Here is a 17,176-nt window from a genome sequence, read left to right on the forward strand (position 1 = left end):
AATGATCAAGATTATAACAAAATGGACATAAACTTACTGACAACTAGAAAGAATTCAGTCACTAATTTTTACCCAGTCTCCAGAGAGGATATTACAAAAGGTCATCATTTAGTCCTATTGCTTTGGGAAGAACCCCCAGCCAGCATTTAAAAATTTTGTAGAAACTCTGTATGTTATCCAACTTCCCAGTATGCTTTAGCCAACTGTTTGAAATGTGTGATTTATTACCAAAATTAATGTAGACATCATGCAGTAGGTTCCTGGATATTCTTTAGAGAAGTTTAAGCATATGCACGATCCATAAATCATAGCGTTAAGAAGAGAGAAACACGATTCTGGCATGTAGTCACTGACTCTCAAATACCATCAGATGTTTTCACTTTGTTAAAAATAAAATATTGCTTTTATTGTCTTTAAAGATGCCTTTTGACAAGCAGTATAACGTAGAAATATTAAGACAGATAGGGTTTTTTTCTCCACTGATCAATAGCTCAAAAAGTTTGCAGAAAAATTCAGAAGTATGTGAGGAAACAATTTTGTTTCTAAATGGAATTTGCTGTGATCAAGAACATGCTTTAAGAATTGAAAGAGAAAGGTAGAAAGTCAGGAGAGTAATCACCAGTGGTTTTCGATTCAACATGATTTGAGCATCAGTAGCAACTAGCCACAAGTGTTGCATGCCCTATATGAACACCTTTTGTCAAAGTCACTTTAACCTGTTTCAACCAAGAGATGAAGTTTATTTCTCCACTCCATATATGTGTACTTGACCATATTACTTCCTTTGACCCATGGCATGTTACAAAATGTGACACAAGCAGAGATTTGAAAATACCTCAGGGCTCATTCTCTGAGTGCTTGAAAATCTGAGATTGCCATGTAAACAAAGTTGGCATAGCTTACTGGAAAATGAGAGACCACAGATAGCTGAGATGAGCTATCCCACCTGAGGATCCACCAGCCTGCCAGTAGCTAGTCACAAGAGTGGGGTCATGTGATATTACCCAGCATCCAGATGAGCTGCCAGCTAACCATAGATAAGTGAGAGGGCAACACCATCAAAACTGGCCCATTGGCCAGGCACGGTGGTTCACGCCTGTAATCCCAGTGTTTTGGGAGGCCAAGATGGGCAGATCACCTGAGGCTGGGAGTTCAACACCAACCTGGCCAACATAATAAAACCCTATCTCTACTAAAAATACAAAAATTAGTTGGGTGTGGTGATGCATGCCTGTAATCCCAGCTACTTGGAAGACTGAGACAGGAGAATCGCTTGAACCCAGGAGGCGGAAGTTGTAATGAGCCACTGCACTCCAGCTTGGGCGTCAGAGCAAGACTCTGTCAAAAATAAATAGATAAATAAATAAATAAACAAACCTTGCCCAAAGTGACAGAGCAGGAGCATCACCATCTTGGACAAGCACCATTATTCTAAAGTTCATCTTGATCAAAATATTCCTAAATCCAAAGGGCATCAACCTAATGGCCAAGGTCAGCATCACTATAAACCGTAAATGACATCTCCAACCAGAAACGTTCCAAACCCCTCCTTGACCAGAGACATGCGTCCCAAGATAACCTTCCCTCTGGCTGGAGAGATGATGTCAGCCCCAAGCTAACCTCCCATCCAACCAGAGACATTCCAACCCCACCATAAACTTCTTCCCCCCACAGAAACATTCCAAGCTTATGATAAGCTCTCTCACCCTGAAACCAATTGCCTTAGTCTGTAAGAGATAGCACTACTGACCAAAATCGGCCAGAAGCCCCTCTCAGGTTTATTCCCCAAAATAAATCCATTTTTAACTGTTAAACCACATTTTATGTTTCTTTTCTCTTTCTTTAACTTTTACACACACCACATGGAAAATCAAGATGACCTACAGAATTGAGCACTAATAAACCTCATGACTGTTTTAAGCCACTACATTAGGGATTGGTTTAATATATGGCAAAAGCTAACTGAAACACCTCCTTAGCATAATGGAGATGTCAACACATGTTTACCAAATACCATTTCCTTTTCCTTTTCCAGGATTCAGAGAGAGAGTAAATTCCCTACCCTCTTTTGTTGTTAGCTTGGTGCTGGCTAACGTGGTGATTTCTAGCAAATGTCTTCCACCATTGCTCAAATTAATAGTTGCATTTTTTGGCTGGGCGTGGTGGCTCAGGCCTGTAATCCCAGCACTTTGGGAGGCCAAGGCGGGTGGATCACAAGCTCAGGAGATCGAGACTACGGTGAAACCCCGTCTCTACTAAAAATACAAAACAATTAGCCGGGAGTGTTGGTGGGCGTCTGTAGTCCCAGCTACTCGGGAGGCTGAGGCAGGAGAATGGCGTGAACCCAGGAGGCGGAGCTTGCAGTGAGCCAAGATCGCACCACTGCACTCCAGTCTGGGCGACAGAGTGAGACTCCTTCTCTTAAAAAAAAAAAAAAAAAAAAAAAAAGTTGCATTTTTGTGCTTATGTTTCTCAATAGTTACCTCTATTTGAAAGGAAAGTTAATTTAGGTAGCTTTCATGCTGTTGGATATAACACTCTGGTATAATTAAGAGTCTATTTTAATGTGATAATTGGCCCTTTTCACAAGTCAGTTTCTGCCAAAGGAGCACATAATTACTATCTAGGAATTTAGGCCCCAGGATCACTGGAAGGCCCGGGGATTTCTATTGACTGTGATAGGTGTTTACCCAAGGTAGATTTATCTGATCCAACTGGTTCAAAACTAATTTAGGACACTTTGCTTATTCTGTTTACTTTTATTCAGTCTAATGTGGAGTAAAAATACTTAAGAACTTAAGGGGCAGAAGGCTCATCAAACCAATACAAGGAATCTCGAAGGATTTGGGTAGCATTTCAACAAAGAAGGCTACTCCAGTGCATAGACATACTGTCCTTGGAGGGTGGAGTGACCGGGCCAAGGAAGAGTTTCAGTTTCCCTTAGGGATAATTTAGAACAGCTTCTTAACTAAAGAAATGCTAAACCTATTCCCTGATAATTATCAAAACTTTCAATAAATTCCTTGCTAAAGTCCAAAAGAAGGGAAAAGGACTTGGATGTATAAAAAACATGAATTTACAGAAATAATGGGGCTATAAAAATTGAAAAGTGGAATCCTTGGGGAAAAATAAAAATTGACTTTGAAAAAGATTTATTTTCGGTTCCTTCAATTCAGCCACAAAATATACAGATCAGACACTGGTTGCAGTAAGAGTTTACAGAAAAAGATGGGGTTTTAATTGAAAATAAATACTGCTTTCCTCATCTCAGGATTTCATATAGACAAGATGAAAGACAGCAATTTGGGGATGGCCATGTACAAACAGCCCATTTGTAGTCTCTCGTAGTCTCCTTTATCAGATGATGTTGGTCTCCTCATCATTTCTTAAAGGACTAAGTTCTTAACTTCGTTTTCAATTTTTGAACTATTTCAGATCCTATTTCATTTTCTAAACAGATGTCCAGAGTTGAACATGTCCTGTGTTTTAATAAGTATTTGGAAGATCTGTAAAAAAAAAATCACATAAAAAATAATAGCAATCATAAGTAACCCAAATTGCATAATAGTTTTTGCAGGAAAAAAAAAAAAATTTAAGTGTTTGGATCACAAAAGGCATAAAGAGGGAGCTTGGAAACAATTTGAGATACATACTTTAAAATGTACATGTTTTTTATTTTAGGAATTTCCATTTTCACTATTTTTATAGGTGATGTTTTGTAAGAAATTAGGAGTGAATAAAAATAAAATGTATTTCACATATATTCTGCAATTGGTAGTAGATTTATCATGGCGTTAATCAAGCTTAAACTTCTGGGCCACTATTTTACATTGGCCATTTGCAAGAAAATGACCCACACTTTATATTTATTATTTTTTATTTATTTTCTCAAGGAAGATAACCAGAATTGTATGAGCCTCTGGTCTACAAAGCCTTCATCTTCTCTGATTTGTAAAGAATGACTAGTTATCAACGCCTTTATCTGTTCTACCACTAATCTGCCTATTTGGATCTCTTGCCACTGCAAACTCTAGAACTCCTGTGAGTATTTTGGTGCTCTAAACATTTTGAGGTTCCAAGTCTGTAGACCGTCATCTTTTCTTTTATTTCCCCTTATAGCCACATGATACTCACCCTCATTCCCAGTCTATGATCCTACCTCTGTCCCATTTTCCGAACAGCTACCTTTATAGCAGTTAAATATCATCCTCAAAAATGGTGTCTGCACAAGGAAAAGATTAGTTCACTGGTAGTCATAGATATACTTCTACTCAAATGCATGTTCAAATTTAGCTATTACTGAGAAACTGCTCACCCTATGATGTGTACTCAGTTACCTGGCTGTGGTGCTCACATAGTTAATCTGCACAACTCCTGCTGCTATTGTCATTAGGAGGTATTTGATAATGTCAAAATAAGCTGCTTTGACCTCACCTTAGATATATATCCAGAGTCTAATTTCTCAATACATTGATCATGAACACCCCAATCTAAGGAACCATTAGGTCTTTACAGGATTTTCATCCACTAGCACTCCTCCTTCCGCCCTGGACCCTTTATAGTCTCTTTACCCAGCAGGCAGAAACGATGAAGGTACAAACTGAATCAGATTCTGTTAGTCTTCCATTAGTAATCATGCAAAGGCTAACTAGGAGAACAGGGAAAAGGAGGAGAATGAGGAGGAGGAGGAGGAAGAAGAGGAGGAGGAGGAGAATGAGGAGAGAGGGGAGGAGGAGGAGAAGGAGAATGAGGATGGGGAGGAGGAGGGGAAGGAGGAGGAGGACAGGGAGGAGGAGAATGAGGAGGGGGAGGAGGAGGGAGAGGAAGAGGAGGGAAGAGTGGGAGGAGGAGGAGGGGTAGGGGGAGGTGGAGGAGGAGTGGGAGGAGGAGGATGAGAATGAGAGAGAAAGATTAAGAGAGAAAAAGGAATATCTCCACCACTAAGAGGCAGGAAAAGAGATGTGAGAGACAGGCTTGGACTTCGATTTAGAGTGTATGACTTCAACTCTGCTTCTGATCCTATGTTTGATTATAGTAAATCATTGAGCTTTCTATGCTTCAGTTCCCATAAAATAAAAATGGGGATAGTGTGAGTAACTGTTGCATGTGTTATGTATTTATTCTTTCATTTATCATAATTAAAATCTTTAATACACAATGTGTCTGACATATGGTGATTACACAATAAGAGTTAGCTATTACTATCTTCAGGATAACAGTTTACAGAGCATAATAAAGAAGGGAGTAAAGCTCCTAAAAGTCAATTCAGATAAGCTTGTTCAATAGCAATGGATCAAAAACACCTCCTTCGATAACTCTTATGGATTTCCATGATAGAATTGTGTTAACAATTGTAGTAATATCTGATAATTTGTACACACACACACACAGAGTTATCTAATATGTACACATACTAACTTATTTAACCTCTATAAGAAATTTAGGAAATAATTACTAGTGTTTTCCCCAACTTTACCAATGAGAAAATTGAGCCATAAACTATTTAACTTGTCTAAGCCAGGATTCAAACCCAAATAGTGCAGTAGCATCATATGTCTACTAACTCCTTAATGACATTTAAGATTATCTGACTGGGACTGGATAGATAAAAACAGTGGATTGTCTTACAGACGATGATTTAAGATTGATTATGTCTGTCCATGTGTAATACACCTACTCTTTCACAGATATAGTACATTCAGCCAGTCTGCCCTTTTCTGTTGTCTACAACATTTCATTAGTGGAATTTTAAAAAGTCATTGTTATCTGAATTCTGCAGAAAGACAGAAGTAGAAGTACATTGCAAAACTGCATTTGGATAGTTTCCACTTCAGATTTTACTTTCTCCTTTGTGTAGTTGTTCATATTAATTGGATCAATGATGATTCATTAGACACTCTAGTGACTACCTTATATTGTAAACATATGCATATTTATTCAGAATCATTGCACAATTGTTATCTAAAGTTAGAATGCAATTCTGTCATCTTTTATTTCACAGTCTGGGAAAGTTTAACCTATGCATGTAGGCTTCACAAGATAGGCTACCATTATTCTTACTAGAGCGGGTTGATTTGATACTCCTTTTCACCTCCTCATCTCACTGTTTCTCTTTGCTTCTTGTTGCTTAGGCTTACAAACTACAGAGTTGTGTGAATACTTGAGACAAATTTTAATCTACATAATTTCACCAAGGCTATATGTGTGATTCTAAAAATCTCAGACTTTATCTAAGTTCTAAAGAAACTATTTAACCCACACTACTATTTTCTGTATATATTTCTTTGTATGGCAAAAGTAGAGGCATGTTTTCTCACTTTTGTGGTATTACAGAACCCCCATTTTCTACACCATGAACAATCTTAGGCAATGTATGTAAAATAACTCTATTAAATAAAATAAAGTTATCAGTACCTGCATTTTTCAGTTTCAAGTATTAGCAAATTTTAGTTGTATTGACTAACTTACGTATTCTTTATATCATTATTGATGATTATTGAGTAATCATCGTGATTATTGGTTTTATGGAGCTTCCAGATGAGTCATGATTAAAGAAAAGCTGCTTTTAAATACAGCAACCACCACTTATCTGCAGTTTCAGTTACCCATGGTCAATCAGGGCCTGATAACAAGTGAATACAGTACAATAAAATATTTTGACAGAGAGAAATAGATTATACTCAATAATTTTTGTTATAGTTTATTATTTTAATTGTTATGACTTGTTATTAGTTACTGCTATTAATCTCTTATTGTGTCTAATTTATAAATTAAACTATATCATAGGAATACATGCGTACAAAAAGCATAGCACATATAGGGTTTAGTACTATCCACGGTTTCAGGCATCCACTGAGAGTCTTGAACTGTTCCCCCACAGATAAGTGGGAACTATTGTAATAGAAAATAAAATTGCCGTGAAATACACACACACACACATACACACACACACACACACACACACTCAATTGCTCAGTTTTGTGAGATAATAAAATTTTCTGAGGGCTATAAGTTAAATAGAAATGAGCCAGACAAAGGTATACGGAAAGGTGGGGGAAGAAATTAAAACTGAGTGGGGCATAGAGGTATCTGTTTAGGAGAGAGAACAAATGCAGACAGCTGAGAAAGACAATATCACAGTCAAGGATTAGAAGTTTATGAAATTCGAGAGTGTGAAGAAAATTCACTCACCCTACTAGTTCCTGAGACAATTCTGACAAAAGTGGAAAAGATATTAAAAGCCCAGTGCCTACATTTTGCTGCCCAAACTCTAGTTTTCAATGTGTCTAACCTGAGTATTTAGTATCCACATGACACCAAGCTGCACTTTCTTCCCCAAATACACTGTGTCCAACATTTATATTTGTCACTCAGCCATTCACATGTCTGCTGCTTTTATTCAACCATTCACTCACCTTTTTAGTAAATAAAGCAAATACTGCTTGAGTTTCTACTTTGGGCCAGACAAGAGAGAGAAAATTTCTGCCTTCATGGAATATTCTAGTTACAGAGACTAACATAAGCATGTACACATAACATATGCACATGTGATTATATGATGACTTTGTAAATATGTATACATATATAAATGTACTCATATATTATTCTGGTCTTCCACTTCATATAGAGAACTGCCTTAAATCTCTGTCAATGAGTAGACCCATAACACCTTCTCTGCTCTTGCCATTTTCTGTTCCTAAGAGGATCAGCTTCTTGAAATGAAGGGACACCTTGAAACCATAACCGGCATTGAATAGATGGTTTTCCTAGTTTGAACTTCCTTGGTTTTTGACATGGGCCTGGTTCAGTTTATGATGAGCACCAATGCTAAATATGCCCCTCTACCTTAAAAATGTATCATTATAACCACCACCATTGCATTTTCTTGTTGTTTTAACTACTCAGTCTTTGTGTTGCTCAAAGTCTCAACATACTTAATATCCATATATGGTCAGGTTCATTTAGAATAATTTCTCTCTGTAATACTCAACAAAGATTTCCCCCCCACCCCGGAATAATGCTTCTGTCACTTAGGCAAAATTAGTTATGTTACAAAGCTAAGTTAACTCCTTAATTTCCATGACATAATTATCAGAATTTATTCTTCACTAAATCTACCTGTCAAATTCTGGTTAGTGAGGACTTTTCTTCACTATTGAATCAGGGATTCAAGATAACAGATGCTTCGTCATCTTGTTACACCAGCATCTTAACATAAGAAAATATCCTCAGTAGGGAAAGAAAGAATGAAACGTCATGCCTGCTGTTAGCCAGAAATATGTATCTTCAAAAAAGGTCTAAATTTAGGCACCCACAGTTTTATTTGAGACTCAACATCTTTGACCAATACATAATTATCAATTTGTTATATTTGCATAGTGTTTAGAAAGCATATTTCTACATTTTATTATATTTTTCCTTACTAAAAACACTGTCACCAAATAATTATTATGTTTATTTTGAGAAGAGAAATTGCACTATCATAAGACTTAAGTTACAAATCTAAGATCACAAAGCCAGTAGGGAAGACATCTAAGTAGGCTTAAAACTCCAAACCAGGTCTTTTTCTTTTAAATAAATCCAATTCTTTCCTTCATTATATCATATATACCCTACCTGGAGTTTGGTTATTAACATATGTAGCACCACAGATTTTATGAAACTCAATGAGACTTTTTAGATAATCTTATCCAATATATTTATTTTACAGATGAAAACATCATAGGTAAGAAAGGTTAAATGGTTCACCCAATGTATTCAGCTAACTTCAACTCATCTAACTTCAAAATCCTTGCTTTTTTCTACTACTCTACAATACCAGTAGGTTAAGTGTTATTAGGTACGAGACACTCAGTATATACGTAGTGAAAGGAGGTTTTATAACTGATGTATTATGAAGCGTTTTCACTAGCTTGGTTGGAGACCTTCATTCACTCCTTATGATATTTCCATCGTCACTTTTGTGCGAAGGTTATGGATGAAATTAGCGTGAAAAACCTACTGTTCTTCCCTTCTTCTATCCTTAGGTACCTTAGAAACCTCTGCCCTACTGATAGCAGCTTGCCTGTACGTTTCTGTTTTAAATTCCCTTCTCAGTAAGTAGTGACTTATTAATGATTGCCTTCCTAGTATTTCAACTTGCCAAGATATAAGCAGTCGAGTCTTTTAGTAAGAAGATTTCCAAAAGAGTCTATACCACCAGAGACAAATGAGTGTTTACAAAAGTCACATTGTGAAAAAAGTCGAACTGTCCACTCTATAGCTAGTACTAAATTGTTTTCTTCATAATTTCAGAATTACTCCAAACTCATAGTTCCTGGTACAAACAAAGGTGGAAAGATATTTGAAATCCTCTACCTAAAAACTAAAATGCTCAAATTCCAAGGTTCTCCAAATGTAACTTTGTTTCAGTCAAGGATGCTAAGGATGACAGTTCCAGAATGTAGGTTCATTTTTTTGCTTTCCTTTTCTTCTCTTTTTTTCTGTAGTTAACTCTTTCTCACTTGGAATGACTATAGAGTTCCCTTCAAGTAAAGAAGGAAACTTGGTCTGTAACTCACTGTTTTTCTCATAATGTTGTTTATCTATAACAAACTGTATTGAAGTATTTATGGTATTTATAGTATTAAGGATTTATAGTATATAGGAAAATAATATGAAATTTCTACAATAATTTTATTTTAAGGCATTAGTATTATTATTTAAAAGGCATGCTATATACCATTTCTTTCGAAGCAAACAGAAAAATGAACATGATAAAAAGATACATTTGAAAGCAATTGATGGTATTTATTGGGATTTTTATTTTTGTTTTTTTGAGACAGGGTCTCACTCTCTCGCCCAGGCTGGAGTGCAGTGGTGCAATCTCAGTTCACTACAGTCTCCAACTCTGAAGCATAAGCAACCCTTCCTCCTTAGTCTTCTGAGTAGCTGCGATCACAGGCATGCCACCATGCCCAGTTAATTTTTGTATTTTTTTGGTAGAGACAGGGTTTTGCCCCATTGCCTGGGCTGGTCTTGAACTTTTGGACTCAAGCCATCTGCCCTTCTCAGCCTCCCAAACTGCTAGGATTACAGTGTGAGCCACCTCACTAGGCCTTATTGGGAATTTAATACTTTATTCTTTGCAGGTAAAATTTGATGACTAGTCTTAAAAGAGTCTTTTGAAGTTGGGTTACTCTAACTCATATATATTGGACATTATTACATAGAAATAATATATTATTGTTCCTAATGATGGCTTTTACTAGATTTTATATGTTCTCGGACATATATACAAGTTATTTTCATGAAATAAATATGAATGTTGGAAAGTTCCCATCTATGTCTTCTTTAGAGATCAAATTGCAGATCTAATTATAAAGGCTGCATTAATTTAAATAGTGTACAGGACAATGTTCACTAAAATCTGGCTAGGTATGTAATTAGTTGCTACCCATCTGGCTTCACTGTAGATTGGATCTCACTGTGTATTAAGTGTTACATAAATAAGTGCTTATGAATAATTGTTAATTGATTTAGCTTTCATTAAAAAAAAAAAAAAAAAACTGTAGCAACAATACTGTAGTTGTCAGTGTAGGTAAGATAATAGAACGCCTTGAGGACTCAGTGAGAGTGGAAGCCATTTCTACTCCTAGGCCTGAAGGAAAGTTGAGGGGAAGATAAACAAGGACTTACAGCTGTATAAGAGAGTTAATGGGTAACTTTTTAAGGTCTAGCAAAGCAGGTTAGGGCAATAAATGTCTGAATCTTGCTGTCTTCCCACCTATGCTCTCCCATAATTGTCTCCTATTAGCTGAAGCCAACCAAATGCCAGAGGACAAAAGAGGTTGACTGAATTGGCCCACAGAGCTCAGCTTCCTGGGGACTGGAGGATGGAAAACGTTGAAAGCAAATTAGCCATACGATCCCTATTAGCTAGAGAGGTAAAATGAAACTATCTAGTCATTAAATTTATAGTTTTAGGATATCCTGATTTGTTATGCTTATAATAAAAAAACTTTATTAACTTTAGTCAGAAGGCAAACAAAATCATTTTCTAAAAATTTTACTGAACATTCTAGCTGTGAAATTTGAGAAAAAAGGTGTTTGTGTGTACATGTGTTTATGGGTTATTTTATATTTGATAGTGGATCTATTCTCTTATTTCCTTCTTCAAATTACTTTATTATCTATATTTGACAAATTAAACATGGGAAAAACTAAACAGGGTATAGATGTGTTTTTTTTACATAGTTACTCTCTTCTTTTTTATTATACAATTTATAGTTTATATATAAAACACTTTACTCGACAACTGTAGAACAGACATAATTTTCAACTACCTATGGAAGTTATAAAGATGTGTCACATAGTTTGGGTAACTATACAGACCGGTTTGCTCAGGAAAGTCCTTGTTTGTACCTATTGTCCTTAGGAGTCATCTGGTGAGCAGGTGTTTTATAAAACTCAAAAGTGTGACAGTTTAAAATAATAAATAATTTTGTCACCTTACATATACTGGAATATATAGTAAGTCACACAAAAAAAATCAAAGACAGAGCATGTTCTATAACCATAGTACAGCAGAAATCAATAACAAAAAGCTAATGAGAAAGTCTGCATTTCTGAAACTGAATATTAACACTTCTAATACATTAGTTTGGGGACAAAAATCACAATAAAACTTAGCAAATGATAATAATACATGATTATTAATTGATTTAGCACACATTTGAATGTTAAGGGCTAGAAATAAGATAGAAGTGAAGGAAAATTGAATCCTTAAGCTTACATTAGAAAACTATAAAATCAATGTGCTAAACGTTCATTCAGGAAGGTGAAGAAGACTAAAAGACTATAAAATCAATGTACTAAACATTCGTTCAAGAAAGTGAAGAAGACTATTACCAAAAAGATAGTAGAAGAAAAAAAATAAAGAATGCAAAGCAAATAATGGAAAAAAGAAGTGGACAAAATGTAGTTAAAAAAATGAAAAAGAAAAAAAAACTCAGAAATCTCAAACATTAAAAATGTTTCAAAACTAAAAAATTGTAAAAAGATAAAAACTTTGAATATTTAAACGAAATACACAAATTACAAAAGCAGACTGACTCAATAAACAGAAAACCTAAAATGTATACATTTATCAAAAATTACGTGATAAGGCAAGTAATTAAGAAAAAAGTTATAAAAATTTGAGAAAAAGAAATGCAACAATGTTCACAAATGATACAGCTTTGCACATAAAAGTTCCAAAGCAATTAACAGATAAGTGTAGTAAAATTCATGAATACATTGCTGAAAAAAACAAAGAAACTTACAAATGAATGCTACCTTCTACCAATTAAAAGTTTAGAAAATAAAATTTTTATGACACCATTATAAACACTGCAAAAATGTCAAGTAGTGATGAATAAACTTATATTATATTTTTTAAAAATATAAGACTTTTATTAAGAAAATTATAAAACATTTTAGAGAAATTCAAAACCAAAATAATTTTTGTATGAATTAAAGAAATGTTAAACTCATTATTGGAAAAAAATTCTGTCCTAATGCATGTGTAATTTCAATGCAATATAAAGTTAAACTATTATTTAATGAAAATTAGTATGCTAATTTTACACTTATTTGGAGTACAAGGGGGCAAGAATAACCAAAACACACTTTAAAAAGATAAAGTGGAAAGACTTAACATTACAGGACAAGAATAACCAAGACACGTCATACATTGAGTGCTGAAATTTCTGAGATAGAGCTATAAACTTTTTAGATGTTAATATTTAATAGGAGAATATTTTCATAACCTTACCTTGTGACTAATTTTTTTCTTTTTCTTTTATTTCATGTATATATATATATTTGAGGCTCTTGCCCAAGCTGGAGTGCAGTGACATGAACAAGGCTTATCGTAGCCTCTATCTCTTGGGCTCAAGCAATCCTCCCACTTCAGCCTCCTGAGTAGGTGGGACTACAGGCATGTGCCAGCATGCCTGGCTAGCTTTTTAATTTTTTGTCTCTACAAGACCCTCTACCGGGTCTTGCTCTGTTGCACAGGCTGATCTCAAACTCTTGGGTTTAGTGATCCTCCTGCCTTGACCTCCTGAAGTGTTGGGATTATAGGTGTAAATCATCATGCCCAGCCCATAACTTCACTGTGAAAAAGAACTTCTTAACTAAGACCAAAAAGTATTAACCATATATTAACAAATATATTTGATTACTTTAAAGATTAGGAGTCCTTTCATAAGTATTATAAAGAATGTAAAAAGATATGCTACTTGGGAAACAAAAGACACATAATAAAATATACAAAATGACTTGCAAGCAAGAGAAATAGACAAATAATCCTTTAGAAAACAAAACCAAAAAAAGTGGCTGAAAACTTACCTGGGCACTTCACATAAGGGGAAATTTCAAATAATGAATGAAGACATAAAAATATGCCCAGCCTCCTTGGCAATCAGGTAAATATGGTAATATTGCAGACACAATAAAACATCATTACACATCATTTAAGAAATGTGAAAATAGCAAATGTTGAAGAGCTATGACAAAACACTGGCCCTGATTACTTGTCCCTCCCTATTTCTGCACCTTTTGTTACATCGTCAGGTAATATCTCCCACTAAAGGTAAAGTACATTTGCTTACTTCTGACTTTGGGATTATCCACGTGGTTTGCTTTAGCCAGTAGGATGTTAGAAGATACGATGTTAGCAGAAGCTTCAAGAGCATGTGTGCCATTTGTCTTGCTCTCTGCTCTCTCTACTACTACCATAGGAAGAACATGTCTCTGTCATATGGTTTGGCTGTGTCCCCAGCTAAATGTCATTTTGAATTATGGTTCCTATAATCCCCATGTGTTGTGGGAGGGACCTGGTGGGAGGTAATTGAATCATGGGGGCGGTTACTCCCCATGCTGCTGTTCTCATGATAGTGAGTGAGTTCTCACAAGATGTGATGCTTTTAAAAGGGGCTTCTCTCATTGCTCGGTTCTCATTCATCTCTTTCCTGCCACCAAGTGAAGAAGGACATGTTTGCTTCACTTTCCACCGTGAGTGTAAGTTCCCAGAGGACCTCCCAGCAATGCCGAACTGTGAGTCAATTAAACTTCTTTTCTTTATAAATTACTGAGTCTCGGGTGGATGGGGGCGGAGCAAGATGGATGAATAGGAACAGCTCCAGTCTCCAACTCCCAGCGCGAGCGACACAGAAGACTGGTGATTTCTGCATTTTCAACTGAGGTACTGGGTTCATCTCACTAGGGAGTGCCGGACAATCGGCACTGGTCAGCTGCTGCAGCCCGACCAGTGAGAGCTGAAGCAGGGCAAGGCATCGCCTCACCTGGGAAGCGCAAGGGGAAAGGGAATCCCTTTTCCTAGCCAGGGGAACTGAGACACACAACACCTGGAAAATCGGGTAACTCCCACCCCAATACTGTGCTTTAAGCAAACAGGCACACCAGGAGATTATATCCCACACCTGGCCGGGAGGGTTCCATGCCCACGGAGCCTCCCTCATTGCTAGCACAGCAGTCTGCAATCTAACCACAAGGCAGCAGCCAGGCTGGGGGAGGGGCGCCCGCCATTGCTGAGGCTTAAGTAGGTAAACAAAGCCGCTGGGAAGCTCGAATTGGGTGGAGCTCACAGCAGCTCAAAGAAACCTGCCTGTCTCTGTAGACTCCACCTCTGGGGACAGGGCACAGCTAAACAACAACAAAAGCAGCAGAAACCTCTGCAGATGCAAACGACTCTGTCTGACAGCTTTGAAGAGAGCAGTGGATCTCTCAACACGGAGGTTGAGATCTGAGAAGGGACAGACTGTCTGCTCAAGTGGGTCCCTGACCCCTGAGTAGCCTAACTGGGAGACATCCCCCACTAGGGGCAGTCTGACACCCCACACCTCACAGGGTGGAGTACACCCCTGAGAGGAAGCCTCCAAAGCAAGAATCAGACAGGTACACTCCCTGTTCAGCAATATTCTATCTTCTGTAGCCTCTGCTGCTGACACCCAGGCAAACAGGGTCAGGAGTGGACCTCAAGCAATCTCCAACAGACCTACAGCTGAGGGTCCTGACTGTTAGAAGGAAAACTATCAAACAGGAAGGACACCTACACCAAAACCCCATCACTACGTCACCATCATCATCAAAGACCAGAGGCAGATAAAACCACAAAGATGGGGAAAAAGCAGGGCAGAAAAGCTGGAAATTCAAAAAATAAGATCGCATCTCCCCCGGCAAAGGAACACAGCTCATCGCCAGCAACGGATCAAAGATTGATGGAGAATGACTTTGACGAGATGAGAGAAGAAGGCTTCAGTCCATCCAACTTCTCAGAGCTAAAGGAGGAATTATGTACCCAGCGCAAATAAACTAAAAATCTTGAAAAAAAAAAAAAGTGGAAGAATTGATAGCTAGAGTAATTAATGCAGAGAAGGTCATAAATGAAATCAAAGAGATGAAAACCATGACACGAGAAATACGTAACAAATGCACAAGCTTCAGTAACCGACTCGATCAACTGGAAGAAAGAGTATCAGCGATTGAGGATCAAATGAACGAAATGAAGCGAGAAGAGAAACCAAATGAAAAAAAAAGAAAAAGAAATGAACAAAGCCTGCAAGAAGTATGGGATTATGTAAAAAGACCAAATCTACGTCTGATTGGGGTGCCTGAAAGTGAGGGGGAAAATGGAACCAAGTTGGAAAACACTCTTCAGGATATCATCCAGGAGAACTTCCCCAACCTAGTAGGGCAGGCCAACATTCAAATCCAGGAAATACAGAGAACACCACAAAGATACTCCTCGAGAAGAGCAACTCCAAGACACATAATTGCCAGATTCACCAAAGTTGAAATGAAGGAAAAAATCTTAAGGGCAGCCAGAGAGAAAGGTCGGGTTACCCACAAAGGGAAGCCCATCAGACTAACAGCAGATCTCTCGGCAGAAACTCTACAAGCCAGAAGAGAGTGGGGGCCAATATTCAACATTCTTAAAGAAAAGAATTTTAAACCCAGAATTTCATATCCAGCCAAACTAAGTTTCATAAGTGAAGGAGAAATAAAATCCTTTACAGATAAGCAAATGCTTAGAGATTTTGTCACCACTAGGCCTGCCTTACAAGAGACCCTGAAGGAAGCACTAAACATGGAAAGGAACAACCGGTACCAGCCATTGCAAAAACATGCCAAAATGTAAAGACCATCGAGACTAGGAAGAAACTGCATCAACTAACGAGCAAAATAACCAGTTAATATCATAATGGCAGGATGAAGTTCACACATAACAATCTTAACCTTAAATGTAAATGGACTAAATGCTCCAATTAAAAGACACAGACTGGCAAACTGGATAAAGAGTCAAGACCCATCAGTCTGCTGTATTAGGAGACCCATCTCACACGCAGAGACATACATAGGCTCAAAATAAAGGGATAGAGGAAGATCTACCAAGCAGATGGAGAACAAAAAAAAGCAGGGGTTGCAATACTAGTCTCTGATAAAACAGACTTTAAACCATCAAAGATCAAAAGAGACAAAGAAGGCCATTACATAATGGTAAAGGGATCAATTCAACAGGAAGAGCTAACTATCCTAAATATATATGCACCCAATACAGGAGCACCCAGATTCATAAAGCAAGTCCTTAGAGACTTACAAAGAGACTTAGACTCCCATACAATAATAATGGGAGACTTCAGCACTCCACTGTCAACATTAGACAGATCAACGAGACAGAAAGTTAACAAGGATATCCAGGAATTGAACTCATCTCTGCAGCAAGCAGACCTAATAGACATCTATAGAACTCTCCACCCCAAATCAACAGAATATACATTCTTCTCAGCACCACATCTCACTTATTCCAAAATTGACCACATAATTGGAAGTAAAGCACTCCTCAGCAAATGTACGAGAACAGAAATTATAACAAACTGTCTCTCAGACCACAGTGCAATCAAACTAGAACTCAGAACTAAGAAACCCAATCAAAACCACTCAACTACATGGAAACTGAACAACCTGCTCCTGAATGACTACTGGGTACATAACGAAATGAAGGCAGAAATAAAGATGTTCTTTGAAACCAATGAGAACAAAGATACAACATAGCAGAATCTCTGGGACACATTTAAAGCAGTGTGTAGAGGGAAATTTATAGCACTAAATGCCCACAAGAGAAAGCAGGAAA

At 37.2% G+C, this 17,176-nt stretch overlaps 1 long non-coding RNA gene across 5 annotated transcripts in view; it reads left to right on the top strand.

The window, feature by feature from the left end:
• LOC105487796 (uncharacterized) overlaps window positions 1-17,176 on the top strand; it is a 39,130-nt gene that overhangs the window by 10,793 nt on the left and 11,161 nt on the right. Inside the window, exons 3-6 of one of the 5 annotated variants that reach the window (XR_011620632.1) lie at window positions 3,894-4,041; window positions 9,295-9,442; window positions 10,796-10,925; window positions 13,957-14,079. This is a non-coding gene — a long non-coding RNA (uncharacterized lncRNA). Of the gene's footprint in view, window positions 1-3,893; window positions 4,042-9,026; window positions 9,096-9,294; window positions 9,443-10,795; window positions 10,926-13,956; window positions 14,080-17,176 lie in introns of all 5 variants that reach the window. The other 4 variants (XR_011620633.1, XR_011620630.1, XR_011620629.1 and 1 more) reach the window with 4 other exon arrangements.

This window comes from Macaca nemestrina, chromosome 3 (genome assembly GCF_043159975.1).
Source record: "Macaca nemestrina isolate mMacNem1 chromosome 3, mMacNem.hap1, whole genome shotgun sequence".
NCBI lineage: Eukaryota > Metazoa > Chordata > Mammalia > Primates > Cercopithecidae > Macaca > Macaca nemestrina.